At 43.3% G+C, this 19,996-nt stretch overlaps 1 protein-coding gene and 1 long non-coding RNA gene across 3 annotated transcripts in view; one reads left to right on the top strand and one right to left on the bottom strand.

Moving 5' to 3' along the window:
• LOC107382994 (uncharacterized) overlaps positions 1-9,222 on the bottom strand; it is a 36,952-nt gene extending 27,730 nt beyond the window's left edge. Inside the window, exon 1 of the long non-coding RNA XR_008565913.2 lies at positions 8,914-9,222. This is a non-coding gene — a long non-coding RNA (uncharacterized lncRNA). The remainder of the gene's footprint in view (positions 1-8,913) is intronic.
• A 4,173-nt stretch (positions 9,223-13,395) lies between these two features.
• zfhx4 (zinc finger homeobox 4) overlaps positions 13,396-19,996 on the top strand; it is an 83,586-nt gene continuing 76,985 nt past the window's right edge. Inside the window, exon 1 of one of the 2 annotated variants that reach the window (XM_015955388.3) lies at positions 13,396-13,585. The gene's annotated coding sequence lies outside the window, so the exon portion shown is untranslated. Of the gene's footprint in view, positions 13,586-16,827; positions 17,057-19,996 lie in introns of those variants that run through there. The other variant, XM_015955387.3, reaches the window with a different exon arrangement.

Here is a 19,996-nt window from a genome sequence, read left to right as displayed (position 1 = left end):
TGTAACTGGTCTACAATGGTGGGCCAATTGCAGCTCTATATGTGTTTGAAACCCCTATAGCGAGCTGTGATTGGCCAGCCAGAATGGTGCTAGGAGCTGCAGCGGTTCCAATGGATGTTCCTAGACCAAACTTTGAAAAGCAAGAATTTGGTCTAGTTCGCGAGGCTAGGAGGGTCAAGCTGTTTAACTGTAGCTGTCTGTTGTTGACTCGTTTCGGTCTAGACCACACCCTCCTACATCGAATACAATCGAATCAATACGATTCCCATACAATAGAAGCTAGCGACTCAAATAACTCCTCAGGAGGGGTTTTCATAGGTAACTTCATAGAGGATTTAGTCCAAAGAACTTCATTAACATGTTTTGCATTGACCATAGAACTATTATAAGAAGTAAGTCATTATATGCCCCTTTATGTCTTTATTGTTCTCTACTCCTGTCTTTTAAACCATATCTGTAAGGGCCTTTGCTCAAATTCGGTAGTTTTATATTATATTATATTATATTATATTATATTATATTATATTATATTATATTATATTTTATATTATATTATATTATTATATTATAGCCATTAAATCAAATTCTACATTTCCAAAGTGATGTCTTCAAAGACTTTAATGCCATCTGATAAATATTACTTCTGCATGGAGAAAAACATTTTTAAAATGATCACTCTACAAATTCTTTGTAAAACTTTTCCGATTATTTCATAAATCTCCATCATAAACAACCTCATGTAGCTAAAGCCTTAAGTTGGTAGAATATCTGTGAATCTGTGCTTGAACCCTTAGCAGCTAAGTTGTTAAAGCTGTAAGTGATCATCCATCTGCATGAAAATGCAAAGATTTCACTTTAAAGTTTTTACACATTTTGCACTTTTAAAAATTTAGTTTAAAAGCAAAACTCTGGAAGTAATAAATACAGCCGATAAATAACAAGATCCACATTTTACAGGTTTTTCTTGTATGCAAGAAATCAATTTACATGAAAGAGCTTCATTTGAAGTCCAGCATCAGTAACTGTTACTGTGATCAGATCACAATAACCACTAGAGACGCACCAGAAAATGACCTGTGCAGCTTGACGTTTTCATCACAAGCTAATCATCAACAATATATACCGTACTGCCACATGACTGTGCATTTTACTTGCCTGTGGCTACGCTTGGCAGCAGCCAGCCATGAGCGAGGGCCAATAGGTAAGACCTCCTGCATGTTTCATGAACATCTCACCTGTGACACCTGCTGAAATGATAACGTCTACAGACGAACACATGTCAGAATCTTTTTAGGAATGGTTCACGGCGATGCAGCAACAGTATGTAGATGAGTGGCAGAGCGGCTGTCAGTCTGTCTCAGGCTGTGGTGGCTTGGGTGTGTGTGTCTGTCCGTGTTGTTAGAGTGTAATGGAAGTGTCACCCCTGAGGAAAAGCTGCTGGCTGCTCAGGTCACCATGCCCTTCAGCACATGACACACATGCGCACGCACGCACACGTCAGCGTGACAGGAACATGCAAAAAGCATACGGACACCATGGCAACTGAATCATTGAGTGTGTGTGTGTGTGCAAGCGTCTACAGCTGCGTGTTTGTATTGATCCGGCGTGACGTCTAAACTGTATTATTGACCTAAATGTTGTTTCTAACATCTAATCTGTTCGAGCTCAGATGTAATTTCGTAAAGAATTTAGAAACACTTGTTAGTTTCACTTAAGAACTTGTCGGCTGATGGGAATTTATTGCAGCGATTCAGATGGATTGCTTTCATAAAAGCCGATGTTGCATTGAGGGGAGCCAAATATAGCGAGTGTTCCAGTAACTGTATGATGCGCCAACACACACACACACACACACACACACACAAATGCACACCCACACCTACCTACTCACACACACAAATAAACAAACGACAACTCGCTCTCACATATACGGACACGCACACTTTTTATTGATCTGCAGCTTAGCTCATGCCAGCAGGTAGTCCAGCTCACCGGTTATTCTGAGGAATAGCTTTCAGTAGTTGCATCCACACACACACACACACACACACACACACACACACACACACACACACACACACACACACACACACACACACACACACTTACATGATTGTTTCCAGTGGCTAAATCCACACAATTTGTACACGGCCAGCTCTTAAGACACCATCACCTCCTCTTCACAGATCAAGGGCTGAATTTGTCAATACCACACACACACACACACACACACACACACACACACACACACACACACACCCTTTTTAGCTTGACCGTATTGGAAGCTGAAAGTTAAATTCTAGTTAGCCGTTGTCCTGCTCTCGCATCCCTCCACATCAATCCCTTCCTCCTCCTCACATCTCTTTGCATGCTCCTCTGTCATAGTCATGCTTTTTGACTTCTCTTTACAGCCGATAACACAGTCTGGGGTGTAAAGAATGAGGGATTAAAGCATGTTGTCTGAGTGTGTTTGAATGACTCGGGCGTGCACGTCGACTCTGTTTAGGCCACTGCTGGGCCGCCCCTCTTTTATTTATTTATTTCATTTCTTATGAATCTAATCTGAAAAACAAGGCCGAGGGCGGCAAAGTTCGGTTTGTTGAACCAACATTTAGCACAACGGAATGTTTCTCATTAAAGTCAGACAACAAAAGGACCTTTCACTGGAAAATATGAAGTGAAAATAAAAAGCAGGGCAACGCGTTCGCCGGCACCCGATTCCCGCTGTAATGTGTTGTGTGTGCGGCCTCCGCCTCCTCTCCCAAAGTCGGCCTCTCCTCGTTTGAAACGGATTGAGTTAAGATGTTCGAGGTTTTATTTTTTTCTTTCTTCCCTCTTCTTTCTCAACCCTGCACTCTTCTAAAAGGTCATAAGTCCAATATAATCGTGAGACACAACTGCTGTAAGGGAAACAGATGCAAACACACAAGCTGTAAACTTTCTCTCAACTAAACAGCATTTTTCTTATATTATTATAAAAACTGGATCAACACGTTTAAGTTTGGCCTGTGAAGCGGGGGCTTACCTCTGTCTGACCTCCACTTTCCCTGTGTGAGAACAGCTGGAAGCTTTGCATGAGAACCAGGTGGCTATGCAAACGGCTCGTATAAAATGACCCCACTGAGACGCACTGTAAAACAGGTATTTATTAAATTTATTGTGATGTGCAGCTCTGACTGTCCCTCGATGTGTTTTAGCTCTGGATTGATGTGCTTTTCCTTTAACGCCTTAATTTATTTTAGTGGTGCGCTGCAAAAAGTGATATTCAAGAAAGTTAAAAGTGTTGCTTTTAGACATTTTATCTGAATTTTTAGTCAAAAAAGAAAGTTGGAAGTCTGCCAATGGGGTAAGCTAAAGTTGCTTGACTAGATTATTTTTAACTAGCAAATAAAGCTAATATTAGCCTCTCTCACTTGTTTAATAATGACATTTTCATTGGTCTCTAGTAGGAATGAGTGCCGTGTGCAGCCGGGCGTACACTGTGCGACTTTTTCACTCGTAGCACTCAGCTTCAGCTCAAACTGTACGACTTCCTCGCAGAGCAGATCTCACGAGTCGTGTGCTCACACTGCACGACCCAGTTCTCGCATGCGACCTGACTGCTCACACTGTACGTCTGGTAGCAACACGTCGGCCCTAAAAATATGCTAAAAATAGCAGTTTTTACTCAACACGTCAGACTTTTTTGTCTTGTCTTGCCTGTTGTCCTTCGGGAGTGCTGCAGGAGGACACACAGGGATTTATGGGGGTTGGATGAGGAAAACGAAATAAATAAAGTAAATCTGTGTTTTGTGATCAGTTTAATTTGACATGAACACGACAAACACGCTTTCTTGACAATTTTTGTGAGTAAAAAAATGTGTAGAAGCAAAAACGAACAGCGTGTGTTATTATGGAAATAGCGGGAAGCGGCGTTGATGCAGGATTGCGCGTGCGCCGTGAGCGGTTCTGATACATTTTGGGTCGCAGCTGCTCGCAGCGCCGCTTCAACAGTGCGATACCCTCACGAGGGACGAGCGAAATTTTAAACACGCCAGAAGTCCGTGCGAGCTCACGACTGCTGATCGGCAGCTGGTCACGTGGTGTTAATCGCCTCTCGTAACCCCCTGTACACTACACGACCGCTCGGCGCAAAACTCGCCCCGATGTCGTGGATTCTCGCACAACTGGAAAATCGGCTCAAAAAAGTGAAAAAGTCGCACAGTGTACGCCCGGCTTAAGTTGTACTCGAAGGGGGGAAAAAAGCATTGGTGCGTCATTTCCAGGAATTAGGAGTGAGCCTCATCACAGCTGAGCTTCAGGATTTGGAGTCTTATTTCCTGATATTTAGACACCTCGCCCAGGAGTGGATAACAGCAACGCTAACCCCCAGCTTGCAACATGGATGTTTTATCTCCACAAATAACACAAGTCTGGAGGAGTTCTGCTGTGTGGAGGAGTTGCTAATGCTAACAGTTAGCTTCTACTAGCCAAGACATTCTCTTGGCTGTTTGCTGCGTCCCGGACGCTAAACCAACAACAGCCTTGCTCGTCGTGAGTCAAGATGGGTGAGTCCACGACGTAGATCTGTCAGGATTTTCTAATCCCAGAGTTTCACCATCTATTTTCTGTCAGAAGCTAATGCAGGAGAAAGGTGTAGGAGACTATTTTCATGTTCAGCCTGCATGAAAAACTCAGAGTGACTGATTATGATCAGAAGCAAGGTTTTAAAAAGTTTTTTCAGTGTTTCACACCTTGAAGTAGCCAAGCAACTTTTGCTTAGCTCAGATGTTTTTTGCTTGAACCAAGAATATTCGGTCATTAAGTAGTGTTGCTTTTGCAAACAATCACTTTTTTCTTATTAGACTAAAAAAGAAGCTAAAATGTCTAAAAACAATACTTTACAGTGCGTTTCACTAAGATTTCTCAAGCATTATGTGGTAAAACTCGACTACACTCATTTTTCTAAATAGAAGGTATGATTATTTTTAAATGTAATTAAATGTTTTTTTTGTTGTTGTACTGTAGTCTATTAGTTTTTTGTATGCATGTTTTGTACAGTTACATTCATTCAGAGCTTTAGTCAAATAGGGCCTAAAATGTGCACTAATAATAGTTGACCAGTATGCAAATCTTGAATTCACTCACTCCTTCTATCATCCCCATAATCACGTGCATAGATCCCTGTAGCATGCAAGCTGTGGGTTGCGGTGCATGCAGGGAGAAGCAGAGTATCACCGAAACCTGATAATGTTGCACAATTTCCTTTTTTCATGTTGAATTAAAAAAAATGCTTCTTCTTTCTGACAATTGTGTTTTTTAAACCTGACTGATCACAATTAGATGGACAGTAACATATCCAAATCATTTATATATATATAAATATATATATATATATATATATATATATATATATATATATATATATAAATTCCATTAATGAAACACGATTTTTTACCTTTTCTCCCCTAGATGTGTTTAACGCTCTTCACTGTAAGTGGACAAATGGCAAGGATACAGCAATCTGGCCTGCTGACGCCTTTGGCCGCCTTTGTCTGTTAGGAGAATCACACCTCACAGCTTCAGTGTTCCATCAAGAGTCTCTACATGCAGAAGAGCTCTGCAGCACCAGTAGGTGTGAAAAAAGAGACGAATCCTGTCAAAAAATCATCTTCACGACACGTTCTCCCCCTCTGCATGATATCCATCCATCACTCACTCACAACCTCCAGCAGCATGCCCTCCACTCTATATTGTTTATGCATGTAGGGATTTTTTTCTAATAACCTGATTTTTTTTAGGCAACATTAATCATCGGATCTCTTTTTTTCCTGCAAGCTGAACGGAGCTGAAATGATCCAGGAGGGAGAAAAATGACAACTAGAGAACAAAGACGGAGTTAAGTAAGAGAAAAGACAAACTTTTAATGGTTATAATAATCAGCACGGTGGCTAACCAACAAAGAAACAGGTGTGTGTGCATGTGTGTGTAGGAGGATGGAGGTGGCAGTGTGAGCATGCTCTATCTGCTATTTGCTTGACTGGTAATCAGGCAAACACGCCGCAAGTCTCCTGTTATGATTTGCCCCCCAGCGTGTCTCCAGTCTGAGCGCCTGTGAGTAAGTCGGTGCTTTTCTATACAGACATGCATGCATTTATATATTTATATATTTATTTATTTATGTAGCATCCAGACGGTATGCTGCATGCCTGCAGATGTCACAGTATTTGCATGCGACTTTGCATGTGCCTGAATGTCCACATCGCAGTATCGTTTGCTCCATGTGACTTCCTATGGAAGTAGTTTACAAGTTGTGTGTGTGTGTGTGTGTGTGTGTGCAGACATGTGTGTTTTCCAGATGGGAGTACAACTCCCAGGACATTTAATCCATAGGGAATTTCACGCCAGTTACCGCTTGTCATCAAACGAGTGAAATACTGCAGTGATGTTTTACTGGTTGGATATTTGGGACAAATTCACCGCTAGACTTTAGCATTTTCAACTGCCCTCTAGACAGAGTGTGTGTGTGTGTGTGTGTGTGTGTGTGTGTGTGTGTGTGTGTGTGTGTGTGTGTGTGTGTGTGTGTGTGTGTGTGTGTGTGTGTGTGTGTGCGTGTGTGTGTGAGAGAGAGAGAGAGGGAGTGGAAAAGTGAAGAAGACACAGAGTTACAGTTTTGTTAGACTTTGCATGAGAAATCGAGTTAAAAAAATCAAACTTTTAACGTTAAAGATCCAAATCCACTGAGCCTTCTTCGTGTACGCACTCACACACACACACTCCTAAAAGCTGATCTGAAGCTCATGAGAGAACTGACGCAGTCGTATGTGTTCACTTACTAAGCTACAGCTGCTAGCACCATTACAATAATTTCCTGTGTGTGTAAGTTTCTCTGTTTGCCCCCTCAACCCGCGCACGCACGCACACACACACATCTAAAGGTTCAGTTCCATGTGGTTTAGTAGGAAACGTATTTTCTGTCTGATGGTCAGGTGCTTCGTTGTAAAAAGTGACCCGGGTTGTGTCGTAATGCATATCACAGAAAAGAAATCCCTGTGACTCGTGACCTGAGCTGTAAAACAAAAACACGCAGAGTAAAAAAACAGATAAAGGACCATTTTGTTTCATAAAATAATCCTTCGTGTATTTACAGCGACTCCAAAGCTTCCAAATGTGAGCCTCACTGTTCCGACAAGCTGTTCAATCACTTGTTTTTTGAGGACATCGCAAATGGCAGGCTGTCTCTGAAATACGCTTCCTTGTTTTACCTGACCCACTTTTGCCTTTAGTGTGTGTGTGTGTGTGTGTGTGTGTGTGTGTGTGTGTGTGTGTGTGTGTGTGTGTGTGTGTGTGTGTGTGTAACTGCAGAGAAAGTTGTAAATATAATCTTAGACACATGTTAATCTGGCTGATTTTTTTCAGACATATGTCAGCTGTGATTAGCATATCTCCTGCCAAGACTCAGGAGTGCTCTTTCGAGTTTGGCCTCACACACACACACACACACACACACACACACACACACACACACCCTCAGACATATGCAGACCATTGGGTAAACCCAACTCAGCAGCCATTTTGAATGATTCCACCATCATTACTCAATGGAGCGATTTATCTTGAACTCAGCTTCTAAGTAAAAGATGAAAACTCTGACTGACAAGTTCAAAAACAAAAAAAAATAATCTCCTGAAAATGTATTCCCAGCGACGTATCGGTACACACCGTTCCCCCTAACAGTGCTTTTTAACACTCCCTGGCCCCCTGCAAGAGACGTAAGCACAGGGTTCAGTTGGTGCATGGGAATGAAGGAAAACTGCTAAATCTCGCCGTCTCTGTAGATCAGCCGGAATAAGAATTCAGAACACACCCATCAGACAGTAGAAGAGGTGGGGGTCTCTTTTCCACACCTCTGTAACCCCACTCCCCGTCAGCATCTAGCATCAAGACAGGAGAGAACAGGTGCCCTTCTGAATGAGGAGAGGAAAGGAAGTAGAAGAAGAAACAACAAGATGGTGACTGACCAAATGCCCGGCGACAGATCCGGAGAAGGAAGACGGATGCAGCGTGGACAGAGGAGGGGGGGATGAGAATATATGTGCGGTGGCCGGTGTTGTGAGACCCGGCAGGTTGCTGTCACTTTAAAAATGACTGTAATAAAAGTGACCGTCGGAAGATGGATCTGGTGATTTTGGCTTGCTAATCAGTCATCTGTGAAGAGGACCAGAGCCCGGATTCAACGGGCGCCTGACACCTCGTGATGGATGCCTGTTCCCGATAAAAAAGGCCCATTAACTGTCCTCCCATTAAACCCGGCAAAAAGATGGGAAAATGGGGAAAATGCAGCTCCCTCCCAACTCGGTTCTCCTGATCTGTTTTTATGTTTAAAACACATATTCAGTGTGTGTGTGTGTGTGTGTGTGTGTGTGTGTGTGTGTGTGTGTGTGTGTGTGTGTGTTTTCTGGATTCCTCATATTCATCTGGGATTGTGGGACGGATGCTAATCTGGAAGGCCATGAGGCCTGAACACACCAGCCAACGCTGAAGCCCTGTTTAAACATCTTCTTATTAAATATGCAAATGCAGAAATAATCATTTCTCAAACAAATAAACAAGCTAACAAACAAAATAATAAACAAATAATTGGCCGCGAGTCTAAATTTTGCCACATGACATGAGTCAGGAAAGAAAATGGCCCTGCTGTTGAATCTCATATCTCCTCATCTCTCCTGTTCACACACACACACACACACACACACACACACACACACACACACACACACACACACACACACACACACACACACACACAGATTGCCTGCAATAATAATAACCCCACAGACGACAGCTTCAGCCCCCTCCTTCCAATTCCCCTCCTCACCCCTCCCTCCTCCCATCACCACTACCATATACAATCAAACAAAGCCTCACTCTTACCTTGCGCATGACCAATCCTTCCATCTCTCCCACTTTTTTTTTTTTTTTTTACATATTTCCTCCTCCTCCACCTTCCTATCTATGCTTCCCTCTTTCTGGAAACCCAACCACACCTCAGCAGCGGCACCTCTCGCTGTCCCGACCGTCCCACAGCCTACAGCGTGCCACTCACACCCCAAATAAATGCAGCCCTAGTCTGCCGTTTTCCCATCTATCCCTTTTTCCTCTGCCCCAGACTTTCCCTCTCTCTCTCTCTCTCTCTCTCTCTCTCCCTTCCTCTCCTCTCTCCCTCTGTCTTCTCTCACCCCCCTCGCTCCTGGCTGGTGCTGGTGAAATATCAGGGCAAACGGATTCCAGCTTTTTTCTCCGGCTCAGAGGGGTTGTTCTGTGCGATTTGGCCCTGGGGTGCATTTCAGCGCTTCTGATGTGAGAGACACAGAGAGAGGGGGGTGGGGGGTGGGGGGGTATTGGAGCGAAGGAAAAAGGAAGTGTGGGTGTGTGTGTGAGAGAGAAAGGATAACTAAAGGGGTTTTAAAAAATACCAGCGTTGAACCAGCAACTTTATGCACGCCTGCTGTTTGGAGCTCGAAGAGGCCTTGAGGTGATGTCTATTCATATTCAGAGCCACCTCCACGACAGGTGCGCGGCCATCTTGGAATCTGTCTGAGTCGCTGGACATGAGCGGGGAGCGTTTGTGATTGGGTGGAAGCCAAACTTGTTAAATTAGATGTTTCATGTTGCATTACATTTGAGTGAGTGTGTGTGTGTGTGTGTGTGTGTGTGTGCGTGCGTGCGCGCGTGTGTGTGTGTGTGTGTGTGTGCGTGCGTGCGTGTGTGTGTGTGTGTGTGTGTGTGTGTGTGTGTTTCATGATCTCACAGCACACTGTAGGGTGTCCTAAAAGGATTTGTCATTCCAGGCTCAGTCAGCCCGATTGTGAATTAAAAGTATTTTTAGGCACCTTTTCTCCATCTCTTTGTGAACCCAGTCGCAATTGAGGTCAGGACACACACACACACACACACACACACACACTATATTTTCTGAGAGAGACTTGTGGCTTTCAGAACAAATCACTGTTGAACTGCCCCGTGTAGAACGATTCTGACATTTTGTTTGGGAGAAGTAGCATTTAATTGAAGGGAGGAGTGATACGGATGGCAGTTATGCAACCAAGGGAAAATGTCTGCATTTCAACCTAAATTGAAAACATAACAGTGTGTGTGTGTGTGTGTGTGTGTGTGTGTGTGTGTGTGTGTGTGTGTGTGTGTGTGTGTGTGTGTGTGTGTGTGTGTGTGTGTGTGTGTGTGTGTGTTCAGTCATTTGCAAGCACCATTTTGATGTTATCCAGTTTGCTTCCTCGTTAGTTTTTTTGTACAACTCCAAATTCAGCAGAAACTAAACTGGTGCGCATTTACTACGTTTAACAAGCACAACAGGTTTTATTTGTAAGCCATTTATTTTGCTAATTCAGTTAACAAACTATTTAATTAACCACTAATTAAATTATGCAAATATTTGTTTTCAGGTTTCATTTGCTTTTATTATTCATTTTATTCATAAGAAGTCATAAAAGTTGCTTTTCTATGCAGATGACAGCTGATTGTTTGAAAAAGTCAGAGGTCAAAACCACACAGACAACAGCTGAGCTGGGAGAATTTTGCTCATTGGCATTTAGGAACAGTTTGCAGGAATAGATGCTTGAACTCAGGTCATCTGGTTTAATGATGGCCACCATGGAGGAAGCTGAAGGGCCCTCGTAAGGACTCTTCTAAGGCGGTGATGAAGACAGCGAGCATCTTTCAGGGTCACTGCACACCTTCTAAGAAATAAATGAGACTCCTGTCTCACTTTTATTTATTTATTTTTTTCATTTCTTTTGTTGTTGTTTTGGCATCCGCCACCAATCCATGCACGTTCAGGCATTGGCCATTGCGCCTCCGGTTGGTTGGTTGGTTTGCTGGAGGCGTCCACAACACACAAGCACACAGCTGACAACAGAAGTATGAGAAATCATCTTTTATTTTTAATTAGAGCATTTAACATTGTTTTACTATTAAACACGCTGAAACAACCTGCCTCTTCATTTTTATTTAATTTCACTGTATTTTTTACCAGAATGTCTAGATGTCAGTCTGTTGCCATGGAACTGCTGCTTGGTGCTGACCAAGTGGATGTCAGAAGAAAGGCAGGGGAAGGTAGGGGAGGGGAGGGGAAGGGGGAGCATGGATGGGTAGATGATGGGCCGCGTAAGGTGGAGAGGTGAGGGTCCCCAAGAGAGGGAGAGTGGGGGCTATTGGGGGTCTAGAGAGGACCTCTTGGGCCACTAAATTGACATGTTCAAGCTGCTACGATGTCATGAAGAAAGCAGTTTAATAAGCAGACAGTAGAGGTCTGGCTTTCATTAGGCCATCAAGTGAGAGGCCTATGAGTGTAATATTATTATAATGATCATTATTATTATTATACTAAGTGGTTTATATTTATATTTTTTTGTTTTATTTCAAAATAAAAGGCAAAATTATGTGGAGCTTATTTATACATTTTATCAATTAGTGTTGTGTTTTTTTTATATGTTTACATGGATCCGTTCTGTTGTAGCCACTAATTCAATATTTAGGTGTCTTTAAGTTTGGCTTTAATCAGGGCCAGAGGCTGTCAGAAGTGTTGATGGCGGCTTTCTGTGTCTTTTTCTTCTTCCTTTGTCCAAATATGGAGGACACTGTCTTGACGTGTGTCTGCTCAGCAGAGTTCAACAATGAGAAAGATCGGAGGAGCAGAGGGGGTAAGTGGGAGGAGGGCAGCAGGGTGTGTGTGTGTGTGTGTGTGTGTGTGTGTGTGCTGATTTCTTCTTCTGAGAAACATGAAAGGAGGATGAGGAAGTGTGCCATGTCCCCCATACCTCCCTTCATTGCCCCATCTCTCTCTCTGAAGCAGCAAACTTTGCCTAAAGAGTAAACACCCCACACACTCTGCCCCTTCACCCTCTCTCACCCCTTTCCTCTGTCTCCTATGATCTCAATTGCCCCCCTCCCCTCATCTCTCCCTTAACTGCACCCCCTCCACCTCTCCTGCTGGAGAGCCCCAGCAGCTGTGGTCCCATGTAAATTTTACATGATTGGCACATGCCCCCCCCCCCCCACACACACACACACACACACACACATATCATGTTGCATATTAATGCGCAGTTTGCCAAACAGCTCATCTGACAGTGCTCACCGGCTGTCAAGTCCGTGCGTCATTTGCATACGTGATTACCAGGCACCTCTGATTGTTAGCTGGTTGAAATATGATATTTGGTGCGCGGGCAGATCACGGGAAAGTGGTATGATGAGGCGGAGAAGGGGTGTATGGGGGGGCATGACCCTTGAAACGCAACGTAATACCGCGGAACCCCGTTTGATTGGAGCTTTTTTAACTAATTGTTGTCATCAGCGCTATAAGGAATGCATCTGGATGCACTTCCAACAAAAAAAGTGACTTTCAAGAACTCTTAGGCTATGCATGCCCCCCAGCGCGCGCACACACACACACACACACACACACACACACACACACACACACACACACACACACACACACACCTTTTGCCTTTTGGTGAATTATTTTAATCTCATTAATGATTCCAATTAGAGAACATATGTCTGAACAAAGCTGGCTCTAGCAGTGCAGGTTTACAACGCAATTCGGAATCAATAAGAACAAAAAAGACAAAACACACACACACACACACACACACACACACACACACACACACACACACACACACACACACACACACACACACGCACACTGAGTCCAATTAAACCAGCCCCCATTTAAGGTGTGTTCATTTACTTCTCATGAAAATTTTCCAGAGGTCCTGATGACAGTTTTTGTGTTTGTCCCACACTCTTTCTTTCCCCTCACTCACTCGCCCTCTCTCTCTTTTCCGTGCTTGTCTACCCCCCCCCCCCCCTCCCTTTAAAAGGGAGCGGAAGAGTGGGCTGATACCGGTCTCATGTTGCGTATGGATTTTCGTTTATATAATCGATCGAAATGACCCAATACATCGATTTTGGGTTCAGTGTTTTACAAACAAGCGTTTATGGGTCTCGATTTTACGTTAGGGATGATTCCAGTGTGACACCGACGAGCCAAGAAGTCTTGCGGGCTTGTTGATTTCTAAATAAATGAGCTAAAAACGAATAAATAAAATATATTTTTCATGAAAGGATGTTTAAAACAATCTGACTATGGGACGGGGAGGAGGAGGGGGAGGTATGGAAACAATGGGGTAAAAGACAATATTGTGCTGCCTCTCTCCTTAATCAAATAAAGTGGTGTAAAAAACAACACACCCAGAGAGAGAGCAGACACACACATACACGCGCGCGCACACACACAAGCATTTCCTTCCCTCTGAATTTCTCCTTGAATTATATGCCATCACTAGTGTGTGTGATTGCGGAATATTAAATTAAAGTGGGATAAGTCCGCACCGAGGCGGGCTGCGTCCAATCCGCAACTCATTTCCCCTGTTGTAGCACCGCATCACTGCGCTCCTCTCTTTCAATGACAATGTGCCAAATCTGGGCATTTTGAAAACACTTTCCATATGCTATTATCGGATCGCTACTGAGCAGGAGAAAGACAGAAAAGAAAAGGAAAACGGAATGCTTTATACCAAAGGTACCAAGAGGTTTTCTCTTCTTCCCTTTTCATGGCTTTGTTATTAGACTTATTATTATTATTATTAGGTTTGCGCTCCTTTTTGAGAGGGATTTAAAACAAGGTAAGAGGAGGTGAATTTGTAGTTTTTTCTTCTTTATCGATTAGGTGTTTATGGACGGTTGCTGGAGAAGTTTGGAGGTGAAATGTGTCTTTTCAGCTTGTTTCGTAGCTTTTTTTTTCACCCACTTCGGATTTGTCTTGTGGAAGAATGGATCTTCTGTTTTTATTTGGGTTTTGGACATTCAGATTTCTGCTAAATGGTGCTTTTGATTCCTTGTTTTTTATTGTTTTTTATTTATTTTTGCATTTACACGTTTATTTCTGACACGTCATTATCCCCTGCAATTTTTTGAAAGATTTATGACCTTTTAGATGTCAAATTTCAGGCTTTATTTGGATCTTTTTTTCTGTGGATTTTGGTGGAGTTGGTTGCTAAGTTGTCCTTAACTTGTGCACATTTGACTTTTTTTTCGGGAGCTTTTGCTTGTGTTTCCTGGCGGGTCACAGTGGCAGGCTGCGGGTCAGAGATGTGGACTTTAGCTGTTTTGTGTGGGTTCTGGTGAGGATGAGGGGTCAGCTCTGCAGCCCCAGGAGGGCGCCGACGCACAGGGCTAACAATAAAGAAGTCTGGCTGCACTTAGAGGGGGGGCATTTATTAAATCTGTCCAGGTGTTTGCTTGAGACAAAACAAAATGACAACTTAATTGTTCGAATAATTAAAAGCAAATCAAGCAGAGCGTCAATTGAATTTTCCAGAATGTATTGATGGATCAACAATAGTCCTTTCCCCTGGCATCTCCCAGCGAGTCAAAGCCAATATGGTCAATTCTCCGGACGATTCAGAATTATTGACCTCCTGAAGTGACAGGAGAGCCCTTTTATTTATCAATCTTTGCATCAAAATCAACCCAATCCTGCTGACGTTTGTATATTTGTAATATTCATACAAAAATGCAATTAAATCAAGATAAAAAGGTTTAATTAGAAGTTTTATAAGCTAAAATGTTCCACTTACACTCAGGCATACGCGAACACTCTCGTGCACTGGTGCGCACGCGCACAGAGACGCAGGAGCTGGAGTTTGCAGATAGAAATCTATAATTAATTGCGGATGGTGCCGATATGGAAATGGAGCGAAATATTCGTTCACGCGCGCTATTGTCGAGCTGCGTCCGGAGAAAGAGCATCGTCCGCGGGGAGAGAGGGATGGAGGAGACGGGGGAGAGAGAGTAGAGGGGGGTTACAGAATGCAGGAGGTTAAGAAAAGCAGTAGATTGTCTAAATCCGCTTTGCTCTTTCTCGGGGTTTTCTTTTCTTTTCGTGGAAAACAAGTAAAAAATAATAAAGACAAAAAATAAAAACGCATCTCCGCTGGAAAAAAATGTCGCTTCTGTTTAAATAAAAAGGCAAAACGTCCATCTTTTCATAAAGAAACAGTGAAAGAGTAGAAGAAAAACCTGGCTTGTGTAAAGTCCTCCGATTAAATCGCTAATAAAATCCACTCCTGCACTTTTGTTATTTTATTTTTGCGCCACCGCAGAATGAGCGGCGCGTCTCGACTCTCCCAAGCCGTGTGTGAGCGGCGCCTCTCAGGGCTGGAGAGAAACCCCCCTGGAGGACAAGGAAGCAGCTGCAGCAGCGGCAGCAGCGAGAAGCCCTGGGTCCGGGTGGAAAGTGACGCTTCTGTTCATCACCTCGACCCACCCACCCTCTTTGTCAGGGACCTCTCTAAACCCAGAATAAACAGCCTCAGGTCGGGCTCGAGATCTTTTGGCTTCTTAAGGATCCAGTGGATGTGAGCGCAGTTCAGTCAGCGAGGCTGCAGAGTAGACCTCAGCAGCAGCAGCAGCCTTATCATCACATCCCAAGCCCCGGCTCACGCAGTTCAATTCACCCCAGCTTCGATTTTCTTCTCTTCCTTTCCACGAAGCCGAACAAGATCTCTTGATTTTCGAGTCTGTAAAGACTCCTTCTTGCCCCAAAAGCTTCTAAAAGGAAACCGATTTTTTTCAGGGGGTGGGGGACAGTTTGCATTGAAGGGAGAATCCAGCCAAAGATCCGGGTCACTCTGTATGAGTGAACAACAAGAGGAGGATTTTTGGGGTGACCCTGTATTGACTTTCTTTTTTTCCTTTTCTTTTTTTTTTCAATTTGGCTCCAGTGAACCCACACGGGGCCCACAGGGATCCCAAAAGGGCAGAAAAAAGATTTCCCAACGTGTGGGTGACTGGAGCTGTGTGGGATTTGGGAATGTTTACATCCACCTTGTGCGTAAAACACTGACTTTTAGAAAACAGGGAACACACTTGTGCCAGGTTTTGTTTTATAACTGCACCCATGTGTGCGTAAACGTGCATAAGACGCAAAGAGGTCCGAGTTGACACGCGTAACAGGATTGACGTTGGGATTTTGATCCTCTTTTATCCGTTTTACGCACAATCTGAGATTAATGAACTGGAAATGAATTATTGTAAAAAAAATCAAAAATCCACCTTATTTTTAATTATTTTTCTAAATGAGTGCTTATAAATTATTATGTACCGTAAATATAATAGAAAACAAGCGTAAGAGACACGTTACACACATATTAAAAGCAAGTTTACACATTTTAAATAAAAAATAATCGCTGCCTCCAGTTTCTCGGCAGAATAAGAAACCGGAGATTCGTGTTTAAATCTAGATCTTTTTATAAAACCAGACTTGTTGGAACATGTGAGTAATCCTGAGTAGAGCCTGTTTGTTCTCCATTGTTCTACATGTGATTTGGCCCTCCAAGAGAAGCCGAACCAAAAAAAAGTATATTCCGAGCGCACAGACCTGCTCGGCCGCCAGGGCTCCGCGCGCGCGTCATTTGCAATGTGGAGACTGTTGATCAACTCACTAATTACACTTCTCCCCTCTCTCCCTCCCTCTCCGTCTCCCTTTTTGCTCCCTCCCTCTCTCTCACTCTCCTCTCTCTCCCCTCTCTCTCTCTCCTCTCTCTCTCCCCTCTCTCTCCCTCTGTCTCTCTACCCATTCCCAGAGTGCATATCGGGAAATAGACACACAAAGACATGCGCACTCAACTTAATCAGCCATTTTTTTAAACAGGGCTAAAACGATAATAATTAGCAGAATAAAGACATATCGGATTTTCATTTCCTTTCCTCCGTGTCCCGAACCCCCGTCCACAAGAGAAACTGCGAGGCAGCCCGTCGACACGTCGTTTCACCGGCACCGGAACCAAAATAAGGGATAGCTCCTCTAAAGCGGTTGACATTTGTGATTTTACTCCGTTTTCGCATTATAAAGTTGGAGGATTATTGTAATTTTCCCTGTTTTTCCACGTTTTTTGTTGTCGTCTCGTTACGCAAGCTGCTGGATGTGACTGTTTTATAAACCCAAGAGCAAAGAGTGGAGCGGAGGTGACGGTTTTGGAGGGGGAAGAAAGTAAGTTTTTTTTTCTTTCCACCTCTCCCTTTAACTTTTATTGAGTAGTTTGGGGTGTGTGTGTTAAATTTAGGGCTCGGGTATCGATCATCTATCTGACTGGAGGATCCTTGACACCGGGGCTGCCCGGATAACAGGTGCTGGGTGTTTTTAGACCGGATCACAGGGGGATACCGTGATGTTAGTGCAACTCCGACGCTTTGGCTGCAGCAGCACGAGCGGCTGTTGGGATTGGAGGCGTTTTTACGCATGTGTCCGCGGTGCGATCTTGGCTTGGCTTTTACAAACTTGATATCACGTTTGATTTATTTTCCTCCCAAGTACGCGCAGATTCAGACACACAGCTGTTGGATTCACAGGAGGACCGTCTCCCACCGTGTGTGGCTTTGCAGTGCGGATATGGTGCCTTCCTGGAGTCCGATCCCCTCGGACATGTCCGCTCAGACTCGTTTCCTCTACACGTTTCCCGGCTTTTTGTTTTCTAACCTCGTTATTAGTCTTCCACCCAGAAGTTAAAGTCAGGTTTTGGATACGCAAAGCTCAAAGATTGTAGTTTTGAACAAATCGGGATTTACGCACCGCGATCGCCTCCCGTGCACATCTGAATACGCATAAATCTTTTCAAATTGATCATTTTAGACACAACATCTAAAAAAACAAACATACTTTCCAGCACTAGATGTATTTCTGTCACCTGCTGGTTTGTAAAAGTAATCTGACTTTAACGAGTTGCGAGTGGCTTCGTTGCCTGGGAAGGGGGAGCGATCGCTGGACAGCTGAGAGCTCAGCGTCCCCTCGGAGGCACCAGCTCCCGGTTCTCTCGGATTAAAGATGCCTTAAGCATCGGCATCTTTAACCCAAATCTCCAATTTACTCCCAGTTTCGTGTTGTTTACACACTTCCATATCCAGCTTTCACTTATAAGTTGAGATTTCAACACCCCGCTCGTGATATACGGTTTGAATTTTCTCTTTGGCCATCTGTGAGGCGCTGCGTCTGAATAAAGTTCAAAATCAGTATTTTGTTATAATTTAGAAAAGACCGGAAGTGGGTGAGAGGATCTCGTGGGTGTTTAGATCGTTTTTCTTTCCTGAGCCATGCCAGACTTGGCTCAGATGGGGTCGACAGTGACAAGGGGGACGTCGATCGCGCTGAGAAAAAAAAAAAAAAACATTAGGGCCAAGGGGCCAGCCGGTCTCTAGCCCGGTACGTAACGGTACATGGCGTGTGTGTGTGCGTGTGTGTGCGTGGAGGAGCGGTATTCGCTCCACGTCTTTTCACAGTTCTGGTTGGGTTTGTGTCTGTTTCTCACCATTTCTGTATCGAGCTCATATTGTTTTTATTTACCAAGAATAAGGCTTCTAATTAAGCTTTCCATCATTTATCATACTTTTAAAAACATGTTTTCATTTCAGACCAAACCCACAATTTTTATAAAAATGTTTTTGGATATAAAACAAATCAGAGGAAATCAATCAGATTTTTTAATTTAGTAAAATAATTATAATAATAATAATAATAATAATAATTATTATTATTATTATTATTATTATTATTATTATGCATTTTTATTTTTTTCATTCCCTGCCCATGTATACATTCATTTAATATAAAAACAACATTTGTTTCATTTTTACACCGATAAACAAAATATATCTTAATTTTTACATGCAGATCTTTTCTAGATCTTATTCCACTTTATTGCATTTTCATTAAAGCCTGTACGTTGCAGCACAAACATACACAACTCAGGCCTAATAATAAAAGAATTATAAGTCTAATTTCAAAGAATTGCATCAGTAATGATGGTGTGGTCCCACTACACAAGAAGATACCTCCCCCTTTTTTCTCTTGTAAATGAGCACATTTTTATTGTTATTATTTTAGAATAATTACTGCAGAGTCCTCTTGTTATTGTTTTTCTGTGCTTGGCGTCTTACCACTATCAATTTACAGACTGTGTGTTTCTCCCCCTCTGAGTTAAGCTGTTTGCAACATTCATTTTAATAGTATAGGGGAGGATGAAAAAAAACATCCAGCGTAAAAGATGAGCAGACAGCCCTCGAAGGACAAAAGCTGGTGGCTTGAAAACGCTTTTTGATTATTAAAAGCTAATGCATTTTCAGCATTGCAGCCTTCATTAAGGGTGTGGATGGAGGGGGGGGGCAGGAGAGATGAGAGGGAGGAGGGGGAGTGAGGGAGACAGGGGCTGAGTCTGTCCTATAACTCCTGGGTCTAAGACACATGCAGCTAGAAGATTGGCTCGGGCCTCTCCTAGGGGTCGACAATGTGTCATTTCCACCCGGCTAGATTGCCCTCTGCCTATCTGATATTAATGTGCAAATCAATATTTCAGGGATTAAATTTCCCTTCTTCATTTTTTATGGTTTCTACCTCAATAAGTCTCCCGTCTAATAGAGGAGGCCGGGTGATTTAGAAGCCCTTGCTGCAGAAAGAGACGGAAAGAAATAGAGAGGAGCTTTGCAACAAGGCTATCGCTGCATTTTAATGCCCCCTCCTCCCATAGGCCCTTAGTAAATAGGGCTATATCGCCACTTTACACTGAAAAGACAGCCAATTTGGCTAAAAAGGCAGAAAGGGAAAATAGGAGTCTGGTTGAATACTTAAGACGCTGTGGTAATCCGAGAAGCAGGTATTAGTGGAGGAGACACCCCCCCCCCCCCCCCCCCCATTCCAAAAGACACACGCAGAGCTACATCCAACCCTGCATTACCAGCCGTCATGCTTGAGCAGGCAGTATAGCTCGCTGGACTGGACTACTACAACAATACACACACACACACACACACACACACACACATGTATTCTTTGTTATTTTTCACCCTTTTTCGAGTAGAAGCCTGTCGACACCCAGTGGAGAGATCTACTCTCCGGCATAACAACATCTGGCGTACGATGGAGACGAATAACTCTGACACA

This window comes from Nothobranchius furzeri, chromosome 7, assembly GCF_043380555.1.
Source record: "Nothobranchius furzeri strain GRZ-AD chromosome 7, NfurGRZ-RIMD1, whole genome shotgun sequence".
Taxonomy (NCBI): domain Eukaryota; kingdom Metazoa; phylum Chordata; class Actinopteri; order Cyprinodontiformes; family Nothobranchiidae; genus Nothobranchius; species Nothobranchius furzeri.
This window is presented reverse-complemented; position numbering and strand designations above follow the sequence as displayed.